The 23,645-nt window shown below is 38.7% G+C and overlaps 1 protein-coding gene across 4 annotated transcripts in view; it reads right to left on the bottom strand.

Annotated features, from left to right (window-relative positions):
* Positions 1-23,645, bottom strand: part of Znf609 (zinc finger protein 609) — a 218,929-nt gene that overhangs the window by 71,664 nt on the left and 123,620 nt on the right. The window contains exon 1 of one of the 4 annotated variants that reach the window (XM_063256956.1): positions 8,756-8,779. The exons of the other annotated variants lie outside the window; for them this stretch is intronic. The gene's annotated coding sequence lies outside the window, so the exon portion shown is untranslated. Of the gene's footprint in view, positions 1-8,755; positions 8,780-23,645 lie in introns of those variants that run through there. 4 annotated transcript variants of the gene reach the window in all.

Genomic DNA, 23,645 nt, shown 5'->3' with positions numbered 1-23,645 from the left:
AAGACAACAAGAGGGTCTATAAGTTGAGAATAAAGAATGTGAATGAAGAAGCACGGGTACAAACAAAGGAACCACAAAGGCTATTCACAGCAATAATTAAGGAAAACTTTCCAAACATAGGAAAAGGAAATATTCTGATATATGAGGCATACAGAACTCCAGCCACCTACAACCAAAACAGAGCTACACCCAGGCATATAATAATCAAGATCCCAGAAATTCAATATAACAACAGAATATTAAAAGCTGTTAGAGACCAGAAACAGATAACCTATAAAGGAAGGCCCATCAGAATAACAGCAGACTTCTTGACACAAACCCATCAAGTCAAGAAGAGCCTGGAGCAAAATATTCCAAGCCCAAGGGGCTGGGGGTTTAGCTCAGCGGCATAAGCACCTGCCTTGCAAGCAGGCGGTCGTGAGTTCAATCCCTGGTACCGATAAAAATGAAAAAGACAAAAAAATATATATATATATATTCCAAGCCCTGAAAGAAAATAACCTCCATCCCAGGTTGATATACCCTGAAAAACTGTCTCTAGAAATTAATAGAGAAACAAGATGCTTCCAAGACAAAGAGGAACTTGGGAAATTTGCAACCACCAATCCAACTCTACAGAGAATACTGCAGGGCATTTTAGAGAGAGAAAAGTACTACGATTCCAGAAACAGTGGCAGAAAGGCCTCAATGAATGGAACAGAAAACAGAATGAAGAAGATAAGCAGACAATTGATGGCAAAAAAAGAGCATAACAAATGAGGCAGAGAAGATTTTATTCAAAACTGATGTGACTGATAGTGTCAAGTCTGAGAGTATAGGCAATTACACCGAAGATGACAAGACTCTATGATATACATTCTGGTTTGACAACTGCCAGTTTTTGAAGTTCTATACTATATACAAAGTTGTGGGTTTTTTTTTTTTTTGGTCTTTTTCGTTTTTATCGGTACCAGGGATCGAACTCACGACTGCCTGCTTGCAAGGCAGGTGCTTATGCCGCTGAGCTAAATCCCCAGCCCCAAAGTTGTGTTTTTATTAATACTGTTATGTACTAATATATTCAACTATACTATGTCTGATGATATATCCAATTCTATTGAAGATTACAAGAGACAACACAGGAATCATGGTAGAACTCTTTGTATCTTTGTCTTATATATATTAATTTCTTATGTACTCTTTGTCTTATATATTTATTTCGTTTCATGTGTGTATAGGAATATTTTTTGTCTTGCCTTGCTTTGTTTTGTTTCTCTCTCTAATATAGAAAGGATAGAAATACATGTTAAGACTCATACTTTTGTAAAATCTATAAACAGTTTATGAGAACTGATCTTATGACACATGATGAAATGAATAGACACTTTGAAGAAAAAGAGACACTAAAATACCCAGTGCTGATCCTGGAGTGTCATAATGTGAAACCCAGCAATAGTATTATTCTTTGTTCAGAGTGATATTAGCCTGCTTGGGTTTATTCAACTCAACATAATTGAAGATATGGATAACTGCATGTACGTTTAAGTGTATAGGTTGGTAACCGTATTTCTAAGTTTTTGTTGGATAGTTGAACAGAAGTGGTTGCAATCTCACTGTTGGAATCCCCACTTTGTATGCTCCACTTTAGTATCTTGAATAACTATTTTTAAGAAGATAATCTATAATCAGCAACTAGTGATTTCTTACTGTTTATTTTTTTCTTTGAAATTATGTATTATTTCTACCTGTTTTCTGTTTTATTTAGTCTTTCTTTAAATTAAATTTTTAAAAAAGAATGAGGCTAATAAACTGAGGGGGGGGGTTGCTCACCTGTAACCACAGCAACTGGGAGGGTAAGACAGGAAAATGGTTTTGAGTTCAAGGCCAGCCTGAACTACACTTCGAGAACCTGTCTGCCTCTCTCTCATAAAATGCTGGAACCTGAAAGACTGTCAATAGACAGAGCGGTACCTATTTCCCTATCTCCACACAATGGAGCACTAGAGGCACAAGCAGCAAGTTAATCACACTGCATGTATCCACATGCAAAGAACAAGTCACAGACAAAGCAATGACACTGTTATTCCATTTAAATAAAACACAAGTCAGGACAATGAAGCGATGCTGCTTAAGACACAAACTGGATTACCATAAAGGGCCAGTTAGTGGAAGGCAGAAGGAGAGAGGACAAGGGAGAGTCACATGGGAAGTTATAAACCTAAAGCGTTGCTGACACTTTTTCTTTTTAAGGAGGCTGAAGGGGCACAGGTGATCTCACTGTTTTTCTTAAATGGTACAGGATACATTTCACAGTTTAATACCAAGAGAAGCCAGCCATGGTGGCACATACCTATCATCTCAGAACTCCCAAGCCTGAGGCAGGAGGATCACAAGCTCAAATCTGGCCCAGGCATTCAGTAATGTAGCAAGACCCATGATGCAAAACATCCCTCATTGTCTTGTGCTTACACATGGTTACAATGAACAAACATGCCAAGACTTTCTGATAACTACTTCAGAGATTTTATGATACACATTAGTTTTCAGAAAAACTAAGTTAGAGAGCCCACCATACTGGGTATGTATGTATTATTTTGCTTTGTAGTTTTATCTCGCACAAAAGGACTACTTTTGTAAAGCCTCCCTCCTACAATGCACTGGAAGCCCTGTGGACGAGGGACTCCTTTCTCATATCTCCTAAGCCTCTCCCTGCACACACCAGCATAGTGCTTGACTGTGGGGAGCAGTCAGTGAACATTTATGAATGAATAAAATGCATGTCTCTGAAATTTAATTAAGTTGGAAGAACTTTTACTAATTTCCCACCAAAGGTCAGAAAATACACTGCATTTTCCTGGAACTTGATGTTTCATCCATGTTATTAGGTCCCTTAAGCCACTGTCCCAAAACTTTATAGTTATTTTAGCATTTATGCAAAAAAACTTTTTGAGATCCTACTATAGTAAGTCTCCAACTTAAGAACATCCGAGGGTCTGGGATTTAGCTCGGCAGTGTAAATCCCTGCCTGGCAAGTGTGAGTTCGAGCACCGGTACAAAAAAAAACTTGCACAGGTACATTGTATGAGGCTGTCAACTCATGAACGAATCTGATTTATCACAACTCTCTGGGTACAGACATCACCTTATTCATAGAACAGCCACTCTAGGTGCAGTGGGAGACAGTGAAACAAGATCCCCCCACCCCCGCCAGCCTTCCACTGACCTGCTAGATGCTAAGAAGCGCACAGACCAGGCCTGCACTGCACAATCAGGGGCAGGGGTATGAGGTCCACTTAGAACAACGAGCTATTTCCCTCTGTATATCAAGTAAAAAACATGGTTAAAAAAACATTTTGAGAACTAGGAAACAGACAAATGTTAACCTATGAGAAAGAAAGAAGCTGAAACCTAAGCCTGTAAGACTGGTAAAGGTAGAAGTGAAAAAACTGCAAACATTCAAAATCAAGGAAAGCTCAGCAGCCCAGGCATTAGGTGCTTTCTGAAAACAGGTGAAAGCTCAAAACAGGGTGACTTCCTGGATGTGGGGGCACACATCCGTGATCCCAGTACTCCAGAAGTTGAGACAGGAGGATCACTGCAAATTCAAAGTCAGACTCAAAAACAGCAACAGTTAAAACAAATAAACAATCCAACCCAACCCAACCCCCTCAAAACAAAGCAATTCCACCCTGAAACAAATAAACAACCACACATACAAACAAACACACAGAAAACCAACAAAAAAAATGATTACTCAAAACTCAAAAAGATACAATGCAAGCTTCTATGAAAGGACCACAGTATCTTAGTTTTAAGTATAAAAGGATAATCTGTGAGAAGAAATTTATAAAAACTTTCTAAAATAGGGGCTGGGGATTTAGCTCAGCGGCATAAGCGCCTGCCTTGAAAGCAGGCAGTCGTGAGTTCGATCCCTGGTACCGATAAAAAGGCAAAAGACACACACAAAAAAAACTTTCTAAAATAAGTCTAAACTAACCAAAGAAAAAACCTGTAGCAAATAGAGGCCATAAAAAAAAAAAAAAACGTTGTGAGTTTGATCCCTGGCACACACACACATACACACACAAAGAAGAAATGGAGAAAACAAAGCAAAACAAAAGTAATAAAAAAACAAGAACAAACAAAAAAAGAAGGGAGCAGGGAGAGAAATGTAAGAAAAAGCCCAGAGCTAAGCTCATCACACAAAAATTTCAGAATATTAAGAATAAGAATAAAAAGAGCCAGGCAGTGGCATATACCTGTAACCCCAATTCCTAAGGAAGAGGATTACAAACCTATCTTGGCCAATTTAGTGACTTAGTAAGACTCTGTTTCAAAATAAAAAATAAACTGGGTATGGTGGTGAATGCTAACAATTCCAGCACCTAGGAGGCTGAGGCAGGAAGATCACCTTGAGTTCGAGGCCAGCCTGGAACACAGATCATGGCCATCCTGAATTATACAGTGAGACTCTGTCTCAATAAATGAATGAATAAATGAATAATGAATGAAAAAATGTGCTGGAACTGTAGCTTAGTATGCAGGCCCAGTGTTTAATCATCAGTACTGCTGAATGAATGAATGAATGAATGTCAGGCATGTGGCTCATATCTGTAATCCTAGCATGCTGAAGGGGTGAAGCAGGAGGACTGCAAATTAAAGGCCAGCATGAACTGTATAGTGACACCCTGCCTCAAGAACCAAAGAATAAAAACAGGACAGTGTAGCTGGAAGATCAAAGACAATCACACAATACTTTCAGCTTTCTCAGTGTCACTAAATTGCCCAGGCAAGACTAGAATTTCTGCTGGACATGGTGGCGAACACCTGTAATTCTAACACTTAGGAGGCTGACGCAGGTTGATCACTGTGAGTTTGAGGCCAGCCTGGGCTATGAAGCGAGTTCAAGGCCAGTGTGAACTGCAGAGAGAAACTGTCTCAAAAAGAAAAAAGAAAAAAGACTGGAATTTCCCTCTTTTTGCCTCAGCCTTTCTTAGTGTTGGGATCACAGGTGTGTGCCATCACATCTGGCATTTTTGCAGGCCAAAAAAAAATCACTGATTTACAGCCATTGTTATGTTTTAATTTTCAGCTTCTTCCTCCCTCTCTCCCTGCCTCACTTCAAGACAGGGTCTGGCCACCCAGTCCGGGCTGGCATTGACCTCACAGTTTAAGCCAAGGTTGGCTTAGAAATCAGAGTGCTCTTGCCTCAGGCTTTGGGATGACAGGTGTGGCCCACTATCTCTTATGGTTCAGTCTAATGCTTTCAATCTTGAACTTAAAATCCAGACAAATTTTCAGACTTAAATGTCTCAAAATATTTACTCCCATAATGTTCCAGCATCACAATGAAATAAACTGCCTTGGGATCCAGGCAGAGAACATAATACAGAAGAAAAATTCGAGAGTATGTTGTAGGACAAAAGCTGTGCAGTTGCCTAGAAAGTCACAACTCACATTTAGATTCAGAGAGCTCAAAAGTGATGTGCACAGAGGAAAAATTGAAAAAGTATCAAATATATCTGCATAGGTCATGAAAAGATTATTGTACTATTACAGAGTTTAGAAATGAAATGTAAGATACACACAACTCTATGCAACAAACAAACAATTCCAGGGAAGACAAAACAAAAAACATTATATAAGAAAAGAAGCATAGGCTGGGCACGGTGGGGCATGCCTGTGATCCCAGCACTCGGGAAGTTGATACAGGAAAATTGTTGCAAGTTCAAGACCAACCTGGGCTACAAAGTGAGCTCAATACCAGACTGAACTGCATAGTGAGACCCTGTCTCAGAAAATATAGAAGAAAAAAAGAAAAGAAATATAAGAGAGGCAGAGAGGTAGTGTGTATGCATTAGGGAAGGGAAATAGGAAGCGAACAACAGTTAACTGGTAACAATAAATTTGAAATTCAGGTTGATGATTTCTAATCCTACATAAATTTTAGATTTTTATAGTGAAAACATTCAATAAGTAAAGTTATGCAAATATTTCCAAATCAAAAACACTTATGGGTTCAAGAATCAGATAAAAACACTTACTTTGTAATTTTTTTTTTTTTTTTGTCTTTTTCCTTTTTATCAGTACCAGGGATCGAACTCACGACTGCCTGCTTGCAAGGCAGGTGCTTATGCCGCTGAGCTAAATCCCCAGCCCCCAAAACACTTATTTTGTAAAAAAAAAAAATGAAGAATAGCCAAGCAGGCAATACACACCTATAATCCTAGCACTTGAGAGGCTGAGTCAAGAGTTCCAGCCTAAACCCTGTCTCAAAAACAAACAAACAAATAAAAATTTAAAAATAAAAACAAATAAACAAAAAACAATAGCTGAATAAGCATGTTGTCTAAACTTACAAAGTAAATAGAAAAAACAACTAAAAGACTTGAAAGTGGTTAACTCTGGAGAACAAGAATCTATAGTCAGGAGGGAGAGGACACAAGACTCATCTATTAGAAGGTAAATATACTTTTTTTTTTTTTTGTCTTTTTCCTTTTTATCAGTACCAGGGATCGAACTCACGACTGCCTGCTTGCAAGGCAGGCGCTTATGCCGCTGAGCTAAATCCCCAGCCCTTTTAATATACTTTTAATTTTAGAAAATTATATACACAGTTGGGAGTATAGTTCAGTAGTACAGTTTTCATGTGCAAGGTTCTGGTCCATACAAACTATACAGATACTATTACATAGCTCAAACAGCCCCTATCTGGCAAGTGTAAGGTCCTGAGTTTGATTCCAGGTACAAAAAAAAAAAAAAAAGCAATATGGCAAATTGAATATAATCCCATTAAACAATCTACATATGAAGTCCTTAGGCAACAGCAAGCTACAGCTTTTGGTAAACTATTTAAATTAATTATTCAAAACTACAGATCCCTGCTGGGCAAGGTGGCATATGTCTATAATCCCAGGGAGCCTGAAGTAGGAGAACTGTTGCAAATTGGAGACCAACCTGGGCTACAAAGTGAGTTTAAGGCCAGCCCGAACTGCATTCATTATGCAGTCTCAATGAGACACAATCCTGTCTCAAAAAGACCAAAAACAAAACAAAACAACAAAAACAAAAATTATAGATCCCGCTGGGTATGGTAGCACATGCCTGTAATGAAGCAAGTTCAAAATCAGCCTACACCACATAGTAAGACTCTCTCTCTCTCTCTCTCACACACACACACACACCACAAAAAAAATTGTAGAGCTATGTAAACAAAAATCAAATTGAGTGGCCTATATAAATACATCTATGAGTGTGGTGTGTAAGAGCTGTCTGATGCGGTTTTTCCTTAGATGAATGCAGTATACAATCATCTGATAAGGCTATAATAAAATGCATGTTGCTGAGCTGGTTTTGGAACCACGTTATTTTATTCTCAATTCTGTTTTCTTAGGAAAAAATAAAACTTACAATCAAATTGGAAAGGAAAAAATTAATCGTCTCTCTGTAGATAACATGATTGTACATTTAGAAAACTATGATTCCACCAAAAAACTGTCAGAATAAACAAATTTAACAAGTTTGCAGGATACAAAATCAACATAAAAAAAATCACTAGAATTTCTACATACTGATCACAAACTATGCAAAAAAGAAATCAAGAAAATCCTAATCAGGCATGGTGGTACATGCTTGTAATCCCAGCACTGTGGTGGCTGAGGCAGGAGGATCACTGTAGGTTCAAGGCCATTCTGGGCTACATGGTGAGCTTGAATGCAACCAGAATTACATAGTAAGACCCTGTCTCAAAAAAAAAAAAAAAAAAAAAAAAAAAAAAAAAAACCCAAATTCCACACTGCCAAAATAATCTAAGATTCAATGCAGCCTTCCATTTTTCACAATGATGGAAAAAAATTCTAAAATTCATATGGACCCACCAAAGGTCCTGAACAGCAAAACAGCTCTGGAAACATCATACTACCTGATCTCAAACTCTACTACAAAACTGTAGTAAACAAAACAACATCATACTGGCACAAAAACATATATACAAAAATGCAACAAAGTAAAGAACCCAGAAATAAACTGACACATTTATAGTCAAGTGATGTTGAATGAAGGTGCTGCCGAGTATATGATGAGAGAAGGGCACTCTCTTCATGAGTGGACTGGGGAACACTGGACATCCAGGAGCACAAGAGTGAAATTAGAACTTTATCTCATGAATGGAAAAACTTCCAAATGGATCAAAGACTTAAATATAAGGCTTGAAACTGTAAAACTGCTAGAAGAAAACACAGGAACAAATCCTCTTCACATTAGTCTTGGCAATGGCATTTTTGGGTATGACCCCAGCAGCACAGCCAACAAAAGCACAAGCAAATAGGATATTAAACTAAAATGCTTATGTTGAGCAAAGGAAACAATCAGTAGGGTGAAAAAAATAACCTTTGGATGGGAGAAAATATCTTCAAATCACACACTGCTAATAGCTGAATTATACAAAGTTTACAAGAAACTCAAACGCAAAAAAGCAAGTAATTCAAAACATAAGACAAACAGCAGTGGCATATGCTTGTATTCCAGCTCTTCAGAAAACTGAGGCAGAAGATCACAAGCCCAAGGCAAAAAAAAAAAAAAAAAGAAGAAGAAACTATATGGCTATGGACACAGCTCCAGCATTCCCTGGGTTCTGAAACCAGTATCACAAAAAAAAAAAAAAAAAAAAAAAAGACAATGACGTTATAATTGCTATCTAGATGCCCACCCCCATAAAAGGAATGTGCTCAGAGGTGAGACTTTAGGGAGGTGACTGGATAGGGGGCATGAGACTCACCAGTGGATGACTCTAGTGGAGAGTTTATAGTCAAATGTGATTTGGGTGGGTCCTTGGAGGTGTGGTCAAAAAGGCTCTGCTCCTTCCTCAGTCCCTCTTTGCTTCTCTCCATCATGCTATGGGCTGTTTCTCTTCTGCAAGTCCCCTCTGCCATGCCGCCTTGTTTTGGAGCTTAGTGGACTATAGACTGAACCTCTATGAACTGTGAGTGGAAATAAACTTTTCTTCCATGAGCTTGTGGAGCTCAGTATCTCAGGAACAACAAAGTAACTAAGTCAAAAAAAAAAAAAAAAAAACAGTAAAACTTGAAAGACATTTTTTCAGAAGATATACTAGCCAACAGAGGCTGGCGATGGACTTCTGGGGTAGACTGCATGCCTGGCACCCATGAGGCTACAGGTTAGATGCTTAGCATCAGCAAGATGAAACAAAAACAGACCAACACTGCACAGAACAGTGGGCCACATCTTTAACAAGGAAAATTCAAATTAACTTTTTTGGGAGTATGGGGGTTGAACCTAGGGAGTACTTAACTATATCCCAATGCTATTTTTTTCATTTTTGTCTTTGTGAGACAGGGTTTTGCTATGCAGTTCAGGCTGGTCTTGAACTCACTATGTAGCCCAGGCTGGCCTTGAACTCACAGTGATCTTCTTGCCTTAGCCTCAGGAGTGCTGGTTTTTTGTTTGTTTGTTCTTACTAGTGCACATTTGCAGTTCATGTGGTTTATAATCATCTCAGGGAATGGATGCATTTACACAGCACAGCTTGTTTCCGCCCTGCCCCCTATCCCAGTTTTCATTCTTGTGGCCATTATTAATGTGCACTCACTTTAGGGCACACAATGTTCACATTCGTTGAGGTCATTAGGTTCCCGTAGATAGCACATCTTTATATGCTCATTTCCCCTTCCTCTCCTACTCATCCCTCACCCTTGATCCCTTGGACCACTTCCTCATTGCAAGAGATTCTCTCCTTATCACCTTCTATCCATCCTTATTATTCTCTTTTTTTTTATTTTTTGTCTTTTTCGTTGTTGGTACCAGGAATCGAACTCACAACTGCCTGCTTGCAAGGCAGGCACCTATGCCGCTGACCTAAATCCCCAGCCCTGCATCCTTATTATTCTCTTTCTTTGTACTTTGTCTCACTCAAATGAACGATGCTATTAGGTATCCAGCCCTTTTCATATTTTTAATTTTGAGATGGGGATTTACTCAGTTGACCAGACTGGACTTGAACTGACAATCCTCCTGCCTCAGCCTCCTGAGCAGGTGGGATTACGAGTGTGAGATATAGTACCAGGCAGAAAATACAAGTTAAAAGCACAATGATACATCGTTGCAGTCCTGTTAGGATGGCCACTGGATGTATGTATGCATGTATGTATTATAAAGTTACTGTTATTTGGTTTTGTGTTAATTAATTTATTTTTGATACTGGAAATCAGACTCAGAATCTTGCACTTGCCAGGCAGGTGAACTACATTCCAGGCCTATTATTTGTTTTTTTGAGACAGGGTCTTGCTATGTGGTTCAGTTTGGTTTTCAGTTCAGTAAATTGCCCAAGCTGGACTCAAACTTGTGATCTTTTTGCCTCAGCCTCCCAGAATAATAGGATGAAAGTATGCAGCACCACACTTGGTTTCTTTTAAAGGTTTTTGAGATGAAGTCTTTCTAAATTAGGCTAGCCTCAATCTTGCAATCTCCTGCTTTGGGTATCCTGAACACCCAGGATTGTTACAGGTGTATGCCACTATGTCTGACTAGAATGACACTAAAAAGACAAGAGAGGATGAGCATTGTGGTATATGCCTGTAATCCCAGCATTCTGGGAGTCTGAGGCAGAAGGATCACAAAGTCAGGTCCAGGTTGGCAACTAGCAACATCCTGTCTTAAGGGTTTTTTTTGTTTGTTTTTTTGAGCCAGAGTCTCGATGCATAGTTTAGATTAGCCACCATGCCCAACCCATGGTCTCAAATTTTAAAAAGCCTACCAGGTATGGTGGCACATGCCTATAATCTCAACACTATGGAGGCTGAGGAGGGGTATCATTGCAAGTGTGAAGATAGGCTGGACTACATGATGAGATACTGTCTCAAAAAACAAAAACCAACAATGACAACAACAACAGCAACGAATTTTGAAAGGCCTGGCTGGGGACAGAACTCAGTGAAAAAGCCCTTTGGGGATGGGGCTTATATCCAATTACAATGGTTAGTGTAATTTCATTTTTTAAGTTTTATGGAGGTACACCTGACACATAATAAATAACACAAATTTCAAGTACTCGATTTAACAATTCCCATATGTAACTCTACAAAACCATCACACACTAGTTGTTTTGTGTCTCCTCTTAATCCCTCTACCCGCTGTTTCCCAAGCCTTGCAGGCCGCCCCCAGCTCTCCCAATCTCCAAGTAGCCACTCATCACTTCCTATCCCTGTAATTGGTTTGCCTTTTCCAGAACTGGACACACATGGAATTAATGCAATCGAAATTCCACTCTGCATGGTTTCTTTCACTCAGGATTACTACTTTGAGACTCATCCATGTTGGCTGTTCCATCTGTCAGTAGTGCATCTTCTTTTGTCAACGGGTAGTAGTTTATTAAATAAACCAACATTTGCTTACCCATGAACCAATCAACTGCAATAACACACAGGAGCTTTTTCCAGTTTTGGGATTGTATAAATATGGCTTTTAGAAATATTTGTGTACAAGACATTATGTGGTCTGTTATTTCTTCTGAGTTAATATATTGGAATTGAATGTCTAGGGCCTAGACTATATGCTATAAGAGTGCTTTAATGTCTTTGCAAATTGCTGAACCTTTTTTCCAAAGTGATTCTACTATTTACACTTTCATTAGCAATGGAACACAGTTCCAGCTACTCCTAACCAATACTAGGTAGTATACCTACTCATTTAAAATTTTTATTTTGCTTTATTTATTTTTTGATACCAGAGATAAAACTCATGACCTCATGCTTGCCTGACAGACGTTTATGCCGCTGGGTAAATCCTCTACTCATTCATTCATTCATTCATTCATTCATTCATTCATTCATTCATTCATCTACTTATTTATGAATGACAGGGTCTCATTATGTTGTTCAGGCTGGCCTTGAACTCACCATACAGCCCAGGCTGATCCTGAAGTTGTGATTCTTCTGCCTTAGTTTCCTGAGTGCTGTGATTATGTATATGTGCCACCACACCTGGCCAAAATTTTAGATATTCTTATATAGGTATCTAGCATTTTTCTCTAGTAAATCTGATTTATATTTCCCTATTCACAAATGATGCTGAACAAGATCTTTTCTTTTGGTACTGGGTATCGAACTTACAGCCTCATGCTTGCCAGGCAAGTGTTGCACTACTGAGATGTATCTCCAGCCATGAGCAACATCTTTTTGTGCACTTACCTTTGTAAACTATCTATTGAGATTTATTACATATTTTTCATTGGGTTGTTGATTTTGTTACTGAATTCTGAGAATTCTGTATATATCCTGGCTACAAGTCCTCTGTCAGATGTATGATTTCCAAGTGTTTTCTCCCAGTCTGTGGCTTACCAACTACTCCATTCTTTAAACTTTGTTCAGAACAGAACTTCCTCATCTTAATGAGATCTGAATTACCATTTCTTTCCTTATACAGACTGTACTTTAGTGAGATATCTAAGAAATCTGTACCTAATCCAAAAGTTTTCTTCTATTACTTTCTCTAGAAGTTTTACATTTAGATCTTACATTTATGTCTAGATTTATTTTGGATTCAATTGAGTATGTCGTAATACATAATTTTATAAGAAAAATTTCACTTATTTGTATACAATAGTTACAGCACCATTTATTTAAAACTATCCTTTCTCCACTGAATAGCCTTTATACATCTGTTTAAAAAAAATCAATTGACCATTTAAGTGTAGGTCAATTTCTAGACTGTTACAACGATCCATTTCTTGCTATCTCAATGTCAACATGACACTATTTTAGCTTTATAACAATTAAAATCATGGGGCTGGAAATTTAGCTCAGCAACATGAGCGCCTGCCTTGCAATCGCACAGTCGTGAGTTCGATCCCTAGTACCAAAAATAAAATAAAACAAAACTAATGAGCCAGGTGTAATGGTACATGCTTATAATCCCAGGACTTGGGAGGCTAAGGCAGGAAGATGACTGAGTTCAAGGCCAGCCTGGGCTACACAGAGAGTCCATGACCAACCTGACCCCACTAAGAAGACCCTGTCTCAAAAAATAAAGTTAGGTAGTATAAGTGCGTTTCCACATGAATTTTTTTTTTTTTTTTTGGTCTTTTTGAGACAGGGTCTCACTATGCAGTTCAGGCTGGTCTTGAGCTCACTTTGTAGCCCAGGCTGGTCTCGAACTCCCAAGGATCCTCCTGCCTCAGCCACCCAAGTGCTGGGATTATAGGCGTAAGCCACCACGCCCGGCTTCCACATGAATTTTAAGATCAACTTTTCATTTTCTGTTAAAAAGTACACTGTAAATTGGAACTCTAGGAAACGACTCATAAATTGGAGGAGAACTGACATTTTTTTCCCTGGCACTAGAGACTCAACCCAGGGCCCTTGACACACACCCTGGTCTTTTAAAAAAATTTTTGAGACAGGGCTGGGTCTCAAAATTAGCTCAGTGGCATAAGTGCCTGCTTGGCAAGCACAAGATCAATCCCTGGTACCAAAAAAAAAAAAAAAGATAGTGTTGCTAAATCTGCTAAACTGCTCAGACTAGAATTCGCGATCCTCTTGCTCCAGCTTCCAGGGCTGGGGTTATATGCGTCCCACCAGCCTGGCAACTGAAAGACATGCACGAACATGGGTCATATCTCTGTTTAGGTCTTCTTAAACTTCTTTGAGCAATGCTTTATGTTTCTAGTATGCAGGTCTTATGTATCTTTTGTCAGGTTTATTTGTAATTATTTCATAAGTGGTATTTTTAGAATTTTAAAAGATACAATTACTTTCATTCACTGAACTTCTATCATGCAATGTTACTAAACTGATATATTAGTTCTAAAGCATTTTTGTAGCTTCCATAGCATTTTCTATAAGATAATCATCATCTCTATGAATAAAGACAGAATTATTTCATCCCTCTAAGTTGAGAAGCTTCTTTTTTCTTTTTTACCTTATCACAATAGCTAGACCCTAATAATGAACAGATGTCATAAGACTGGATAGCTTTATGTTGGTCCATTTTCTTTTTTGTCCTGGGAATTGAACTGAGGAACTTGCGCCTGCAAGGCAGATGCTGTGCTGCTGAGCTATATCCTTGGCCCTGTGGTCCTTACCTTAAAGCAAGACCCTTCAGTTCTTTTCCTGTCATGTACAACTTCTGCTGTGGGTTTATAGTAGGCAAATTCTTCTATTCATAGTTTTCCTGAATAGGCTGAGGCAAATAACAGAAGCAAAGTACTCACTTTGGCATAAAATTTAGGGGGTAGGCCACACACACACACACACACACACACACACACACAAATCAATCAACATATATAATATCCTCATGCAATATATTTAAAACAAATATAAAAACTCACAACAAATAAAATAGCATTTAAAGATGGAGCCAGTATTACCGATCTTTTCTTTTTTACCTCTGGCTCTACAAAGACTCTGCAGGGCACTGAGGACAGTGGGAAGACTGTAGGCAGAAGGAAAGCAGCATGCATGAAGGCTGGAAGGAGAGATATATAGAGTGCGCAAGAAATATTAAAGAAGCTGCTGTGGTCAGAAGAAAGGAACAGGCAGAGGAGACAGGAAATGTAGTCATAATGTAGAAGGAGCCATGGATGGAAGTGACTGTCAGGACTCCTGCTTTTCCCTGATGATACAGGAATCCACTAACAGGGTTTCAATTAGAGGAATGAAATAATCTGACAAGCTTTAAAAAGACTTTATGTTGGGCATGGTGGGGTATACCTACAATCCCAGTACTTGGGAGGCTGAGGCCATCGGATCACCATGAGTTTGAGGCCAACTTGAGCTACATAGTACGTTCAAGGACAGCCTGAATTATACAGCAATAGACAAACAAATGACATGGTGATAACGTTTGTAACCTCATTGCTCGGGCAGCTGAGGCAGGAGGATCACTCTGAGTTCAAGGCCAGCTGTAAAACACCAACAGGGAAACTATTTAGGGGCCAGTAAAATAATCCATAGGCTAAGTAGTTTAAATAATGCTATGAGCTAGACTCAAAACATATTAAACACAAGGCCAACAGGATTAGTTGAGGGGATTGCTCAGGGGGAGGAGGTAGAGAACAAAGATTCAAGGATGACTTCTCGGCTCAGGTAATTAGAAAAAAAGCACTGAGGGAGGATTAGGGTTTAGAGAATAAAATCAGGAGTCTGGTTTTGGACATATTAAGTTTGAAATGCCTATCAGATATCTAGGGGAAAATGTCAAGTAGGCAGCTGAATAGATGAGACTTACAGAAAATTTACAACTGTCAGCATATAAATCAGAGCAGAGCTGATAACAAAGAGAGTGGGTGTGACAGAAACTAAGTCTGAGAATTGAGCCCTGGGGCACTTCAATGTTTAGAGGTGAAAAGATTAAAAATAAGCAGCAAAAGAAACTGAGTTGAAGCATACATTAAAGTGAGAAGAAAAAAGTATCAGGAGAATGTGATATACTGGAAGCCAAGTGAGGAAAATTTATGAAGGAGACAGTAATCAAATCTGCAGAAAGGTCAAGTAAGATAAAGAACTAAGATCATCAAGAAAATAAGAACAGCCGCGCCTAGCCATCTCCTGCAGAGGAGGAGCTGGGCGGATCCGGAGTCCCTGCAGAAGCCCGTTCCTTTGTCTGAAGGACTGAATACTTCTGCAAGCAGAGAGGCATCGCAGCTTCCTGAGGCACCTCAGCCTGTGGTGAGTGCCCAGCACAGTCTGCCCAAATCTCAGACTGTTCCGGACCCCCCAGGCTTCTGGGTGCAGTGAAGTGGAGCAGTGGGTTAGAGGCCACTACAGCTGCCTCCCCATCCCCCCCGGCTACACTTGGAAGTCTGCTGAGCTCCTGACGGATGGGCGGGCCTACACTAACCCCCAAGCCCAGCCGCGCCTAGCCATCTCCTGCAGAGGAGGAGCTGGGCGGATCCGGAGTCCCTGCAGAAGCCCGTTCCTTTGTCTGAAGGACTGAATACTTCTGCAAGCAGAGAGGCATCGCAGCTTCCTGAGGCACCTCAGCCTGTGGTGAGTGCCCAGCACAGTCTGCCCAAATCTCAGACTGTTCCGGACCCCCCAGGCTTCTGGGTGCAGAGAAGTGGAACAGTGGGTTAGAGGCCACTACAGCTGCCTCCCCATCCCCCCCCCCCCCCCCCCCCCCCCCCGGCTACACTTGGAAGTCTGCTGAGCTCCTGACGGATGGGCGGGCCTACACTAACCCCCGAGCCCAGCCGCGCCTAGCCATCTGCCTGCAGAGGAGGAGCTGGGCGGATCTGGAGTGCCTGCAGAAGTCCCTTCCTTTGCCTAGAGGACTGTGGATATCTCTGCAAGCAGGGAGGGATCACAGGCTCCTGAGGCACTGTGGCCTGTGGAGAGCACCCTAACCCGGCTGCAATTGAAGAGCTGTGGATCTTCCAAGGGGCAGGTGGGCGCACAGTGTCCCTGAGGCCCAGCTTGTCTGGAACTGCGGAGTTCTGAGCAGGCAGAGGAGGGACACTGGTTCTGCAGGCCCAATGGCTTGGGGTAGTGCGGTGTCAGAGGCTCAGTAGCTCCAAGCATAGAAGGGGATTTTCAACAGATCCTGAGGAAGCTTTCAAATAACACTTGAAACACAGAAATATACAAAATGACAAAACGAAAGACCAAATTACAACCTCAAACCTCCAGCCCATCTCAGGAAACCCTAGGAGCAATGTATATAGAAGAAAATATATCCCATCCACCTCATATATTGGACATAATAGCTACTGAAGTTGACAAACAACTCCAGGAAGCTTTAAAGAAATTCAAACTCGAAATAATCTCCCAGATAAAAGAAGAAATGATAAAAGAAATGAAAGAGATTCTAAATATATCTAAAGAAAACACAGATAAAAAATTGGAGGAACTAAACAAAAAGATAGAATCCCTAGACGAGCAATATAAGAAACAAACAGAATACATAATGCAGATGCACAGAGATATACAGGAAATAAAAAACTCCACTGAAAGTTGTAAAAACCGCCTTAATGAAAATGAAGATAGAATTTCAGACCTTGAAGACAGGATTGCAGCTAGTGAACAGGAAAGGAAAGATCTTTTGAAAATAACAAGGAATCAGGAAACAACAATTCAACAACTGCAAGACGATGCAAAGAAGAATAACATAAGAATGATAGGGATTAATGAAAGAGAGGGAGACAACATAAAGGATGTCAAGCGGATATTTAGAGAAGTAATAGCTGAAAATTTCCCAAGCATGAGATCAGAAACTGACATCAAGATCAGTGAAGCATATAGAACTCCAAACACTCATAACCAAAATAAAACTACACCCAGACATATAATAATCACCATCCCAGAAATCCAACACAAGAATAGATTACTAAAAGCTGTCAGAGAGAAAAGACAGATCACTTATAAAGGAAAACCTATCAGAATCACAGCAGACTTCTCAGCACAAACGATAAAGTCAAGAAGAGCATGGAGTGAAATATTCCAGATCCTAAAGCAAAATGATTTCCAACCAAGACTGATATATCCTGCAAAACTATCATTCAAAATAGATGGTGCAATACGATACTTCCATGACAAAGAACAGCTGAAGAACTTCATGAACACCAAACCGACCCTGCAAAAAATATTGAAAGACAGTTTAGATACACAAAGGAAAAAACCACTAAGCAAAGCAAATAATTAAACAGAACAGAAAGATAAAGATGCAACAGCAGAGAGATAACATTCCTACAATTAACCAGCATTTAACAGTAATAACCATTAATGTAAATGGTCTCAATGCACCAATCAAAAGAAACAGACTAGCAGAATGGATCAAGAAACAAAATCCAACCATATGCTGTTTACAGGAAACCCATCTAACCCAGAAGGATACTCACAGACTGAAAGTCAAAGGATGGAAAACAATTCTTCATGCAGCAGGAATCCAGAAAAAGGCAGGAGTAGCCATTCTGTTTGCAGACAACGTGAACTTTAAACCAACAATGACCATAAAGGACAAAGAAGGTCACTACATACTTGTAAGGGGAAAACTCCAAGAGGAAGAGATAACTATCTTAAATATATACGCACCAAACTCCAGAGCACCAAGTTATATAAAACAATTATTAACAGAAATGAAAACTCAAATTATCAGTAACACAATTGTAACAGGAGACCTTAATACGCCATTGACACCAAGGGACAGATCAACCAGACAGAAAATGAGCAAAGAAATAACAGAACTGAATCATACCTGTGAACAAATGGGTTTGATAGACATATACAGGATGTTCCACCCAACAACATCAGAATACACATTCTTCTCAGCAGTACATGGATCATTTTCTAAAATAGACCATATATTAGCTCACAGAACATATTTAAACAAGTGCAAAAGAGCTGAAATCATCCCTTGCATGTTATCGGATCATAGCGCTCTGAAATTAGAAATTAATGATAAAAGATACTGCAAAAATCCCACAAACACATGGAAACTGAATAACACACTCTTGAGTAATCAGTGGGTCACAGAGGAAATTAAAGAAGAAATCAAACAATACCTAAAAGAAAATGAAAATACAGATACAACTTACCTGTGGGATGCAATGAAAGCCGTCCTGAGAGGAAAATTTATTGCACTGAGTTCCCACATCAGGAAAACAGAACGAATACAAATAAATAACTTGATGCTACACCTCAAACAGCTAGAAAAAGAAGAGCAAGTCAAGCCCAAAGCCAAAAGAAGAGAGGAAATTATAAAAATCAGAGCAGAAATCAATGCAATAGAGACTAAGAAAACAATCCAAAGAATCAACAAATCAAAGAGTTGGTTCTTTGAAAGAATAAATAAAATCGATAAGCCCCTAGCCAACCTTATTAAAAAAAGGGAAGAAAAAGCTCAAATTCATGCAATAAGAAATGAAAAAGGAGAAATCACTACAGACCCAATAGAAATACAGAAGATCATCAACACCTACTTCGAAAACCTCTACTCTCAAAAGTTTGATAACACAGAAGAAATAGACAGATTCTTAGAAGCATATGAATTGCCAAAGCTAGATCAAGAGGATGTAAAACTGTTGAATAACCCAATCTCTGTTACTGAAATTGAAAATGTAATTAAGTCCTTACCCACCAAGAAGAGCCCAGGCCCAGATGGATTCACTGCAGAATTCTACAAGAAATACAAAGAAGACCTAATGCCGACACTCTTCAAACTGTTCAATGAAATTGAAAGGGAAGCAATCCTTCCTAAGTCGTTCCTGGAAGCAAATATTACTCTAGTACCAAAACCTGAGAAAGACCCAACTAAAAAAGAGAACTATAGACCGATCTCCCTAATGAACACAGATGCAAAAATCCTCAATAAAATATTGGCAAATAGGATCCAGCAAATCATCAAGAAGATTATACACCATGACCAAGTGGGATTCATCCCAGGAATGCAAGGATGGTTCAACATACACAAATCAATAAATGTAATCCACCATATCAATAAAGCCAAAAATAAGAATCACATGATCATTTCTATAGATGCAGAAAAAGCCTTCGATAAGGTCCAACATTTATTCATGATAAAAACTCTACAGAAAATTGGAATAGATGGTCTTTACCTCAATATAATAAAGGCCATTTATGACAAACCAACAGCCAGCATCATTCTAAATGGCCAAAAATTGAAAGCCTTTACTTTAAAATCAGGCACAAGACAAGGATGTCCTTTATCACCACTCCTATTTAATATAGTACTGGAAGTACTAGCCAGAGCAATTAGGCAAGAAAGAGAAATAAAAGGGGTAAAGATAGGAAAAGAAGAAGTTAAGTTATCATTGTTTGCAGATGACATGATACTCTACATAGAAGACCCCCTAAACTCCATTGAAATACTCTTAGATACAATAAATAAATTCAGTAATGTGGCTGGATACAAAATCAATACTCAGAAATCAATAGCATTCCTATACACGAACAACAAAATTACAGAGAGGGAAATAAGAGAAACTGGACTATTCACATTAGCAAGCAAAAAAATGAAATATTTAGGAATTACTCTTACGAAAGAAGTGAAAGACTTATACAGTGAAAACTATAATACACTGAAAAAGGAAATTGAAGATGATCTCAGAAAATGGAAAGACATCCCTTGCTCATGGATAGGAAGAACAAACATTGTGAAGATGGCCATTCTCCCAAAACTCTTATACAGATTCAATGCAATCCCAATAGAAATACCATCAACATACCTTATAGATCTAGAGAAATCACTCCTAAATTTCATCTGGAACCAGAAGAGACCTAGAATCGCAAAGGCAATTCTAAGCAGCAAAGGCAAAGCAGGAGGCATCACAATCCCTGACTTGAAATTATACTACAAAGCAACAGTAGTAAAATCAACATGGTATTGGAATCAAAATAGAGGCGAAGATCAATGGAATAGATTAGAAGATACAACCACAACTACAAACACACTCAACCACCTTATCTTTGATAAAGGAGCCAAGCAGGTTCACTGGAAGAACGATAGTCTCTTTAATAAATGGTGCTGGAAAAACTGGCTCTCCATTTGCCGAAAACTAAAGCTAGACCCATGTCTATCACCATGTACTAAATTAAAATCTAAATGGGTCAAAGATCTGAATATTAAAACAGAAACACTAAATCTATTGGAAGACAAAGTGGGTAGAAACCTTGGAGACATAGGAGTAGGTAGAGAATTCATGAACAGGACTCAAACCGCACGGGAAACACTTCCCAGAATCAATAACTGGGACCACATCTTATTAAAAAGTTTCTGCATGTCAAAAGAAATCTCCAGCATAGTGAAAAGAAAACCCACAAACTGGGAAAAGATTTTAGTGAACTCTCTCTCAGACAAGGGACTCTTGTCTAAAACATATAAAGAATTAAAAAAACTCAGACCTCCAAAATTCAAAGATCCAATCCAAAAATGGGCATCTGAGATGAATACGCAATTCTCAGATGAAGAAATGCAAATGGCAAATAAATATATGAAAACATGCTCATCATCATTGGTCATCAGAGAAATGCAAATTAAAACCACACTGAGATTCCATCTCACTCCTGAAAGAATGGCCAGGATCAAGAAAACCAACAACAACAAATGCTGGAGAGGATGTGGGGAAAAAGGAACTCTCCTGCACTGTTGGTGGGAGTGTAGACTGGTACAGCCTTTGTGGAGGTCTGTCTGGAGGTTTCTCAAAAAGTTGGGATTGGAAATCCCATTTATTCCAGCTATTCCACTTCTAGGCATATTCCCAGAAGAACTGAAAGCATCATACCACAGTGATTTATGTGCACCTATGTTTATAGCAGCACAATTTGTAATCGCCAGATCTTGGAAACAACCCAAGTGTCCATCAACTGAGGAATGGATAAAAAAGTTGTGGTATTTCTATACAATGGAATATTATTCAGCTATAAAGAAGGATCACATTGAGATATTTATCAATAAATGGGCGCAGCTTGAGACCATACTCATAAGTGAAATAAATCAATCTCGCATGTATGAATACCGAATAGTTTCCCTAATGTAAGTAATGATTCAAATATATGAAAATATGTGGCAATCATGATTCCCCATTATGTGGCCTTGAAGCCTTATAAAATTTTCACTTATTAATTAGAAAGGCTTTATTCCGGGCTTCTTGATATGGAAATATTTGAAGCTATAGTATATGAAGTTTTATCCAAATATCTCAAGGAAAAAGACAGACACTATGGTAACTATTATTCTTTAAAAAAATTATTTAGTTATTTCTTATGTTTATTTTAATTAAGGGAAAATTTTAAAAAATTAGGATATATAATAGTAACTCTTTTCGATTTCCTATTAACTTGTTTTGAAGTCCTGTAATGCTCCCACGATCTTGTTTTGACTGATTAGACTCTGTTCCATTCTGTGGGATAGTATCAGGTCCGAGGGTATAGGCAACTACTTTGAAGGCAATAAGATTCACAAAGATCCCATTCTGGTTTGACTACTGTCTCCTTTGGAAGTCCTGTAATGTTTACAATGTCTAAGTTTTATTGGTCTTGTTCTCTACTGTTTTGTCCAACTTTATAATATCTAATGAGATAGACAAATCTTTTTAAGGAAACAAGAGACAACGTTGATAACTATTGTTAATAACCGTATACTCTGTTCTACATCATGTGCTAAGTCTATCCTTGGTTTTCACTGACAGCTTTGTTCTGCCATATTTGACTTTATTCTCCCCCCCCAAAAAAGTAATAAGAACTAAGGAGTAATAAAATCTAAAATGTGTAAATTTTGTTGTAAAAAGAGAGGAAGGGGAAAAAAGAGCTCTAACGGATATAACAGCAAGTGTGTATAGGGATGTTGAATAGCTGACTATATTAATGTTTTTGGATCATTGAACACAGCTGTTTGTAGTCTCTCTGTTTGAATGTCTACTTTGTATTCTTTGATACTGTGATTTGAGCAACTATTTCCAAGATGATAATATGCAATCTATTAACAGGTGATTTCTTACTGTTATGCTTTTTTTTGTAGTTCTGTATTATATGTAACCTTACACTGCTTTGTTTTGTTTTGTGTTTTTCTCTTTTTCCTCTTAAATTAAAAAAAAAAAAAAAAAAAAAAAAAAAAGAAAATAAGAACATAATGTGAGTTGAGGACCTCGGTTGAGTCCCTAGCAACACATACACACACACCCAATGAGAGAATGGGAAAAAAATATTTGCAAATCACCAATCAGATAAAGGACTTGTATCCAGAACATATAATCAACTATTTATAACTGAACAATAAGAACACATCTTAAACTGGACATGGTGGTTCATGCCTGTAATTCTAGCATTCTCGAGGCTGAGGCAGGAGGATTACCAAGTGTTGAGGTCAGCCTGAGGTACATAGTGAGTTCAAGGGCAGCCTGAACTACATAGTGAGACCCTGTCTCAAGAAAACAAAAACAAAACAAATGACATCCCCAGACAAATTATAAATAAAAATGGGTAAAGGATCTGAATTGGTATTTACACAAAGAAATACAAATAGCCAATATGCACTTGAAAAGATGCACAGGCCGGGGAATTTTAGCTCAGGCAGTATAAGCACCTGCTTTGCAAGCACAAGGTCATGAGTTCAATTCCCAGTACCAAAAAAAAAAAAAAAAAAAGAAAGAAAGAAAGAAAGAAAAGAAAAGAAAAAGAAAAAGAAAAAGAAAAGAAGGAAAGAAAAGATGTTTAGAATAATGCAGCAATAGAGAAATGAAAATCAAAGCCACAATGGCTGCTACTTGGAAAGCAGCAGGGGACATAGCAGGATGGCCATGAAAAGACAGAGGCATAGTGTTGAGGGTGTGAGGTGGACACCAGATGGTCTCTTCCTGAATGAAAAGCAGGCTGCTGCCTCCTCAACTAAATAAAGCAAGGTGACAGTGAGTTGCATTCTAAAGATGGAAGTTATACTAGAGAACTCTGAACTTACAGGAAAACAGAGGATGAGACTAGTGGGCACAGTGATACCTGCCTATAATTCCAGCATTAGAAGGCTGAGACAGGAGGATTTCATGGCAAGTTTGAGGTCAGCATTCATTACACAGCAAGACATGATCTCAAACCAACCAAACCAAAAAAGAGGATGGGTTTACTTGACAAACAGAAATCTTGGATTTCTTAGCAGATGGAACACAAACTGAAACACAGGCTAATGCAAGTGCATATGAAAAG

Source organism: Cavia porcellus, unplaced genomic scaffold, assembly GCF_034190915.1.
Source record: "Cavia porcellus strain 051 isolate PalLab524CR breed Dunkin Hartley unplaced genomic scaffold, mCavPor4.1 scaffold_10, whole genome shotgun sequence".
Classification (NCBI taxonomy): Eukaryota; Metazoa; Chordata; class Mammalia; order Rodentia; family Caviidae; genus Cavia; species Cavia porcellus.
Note: the sequence above shows the minus strand (reverse complement) of the source record. Positions and strands in the feature narration are given on the sequence as shown.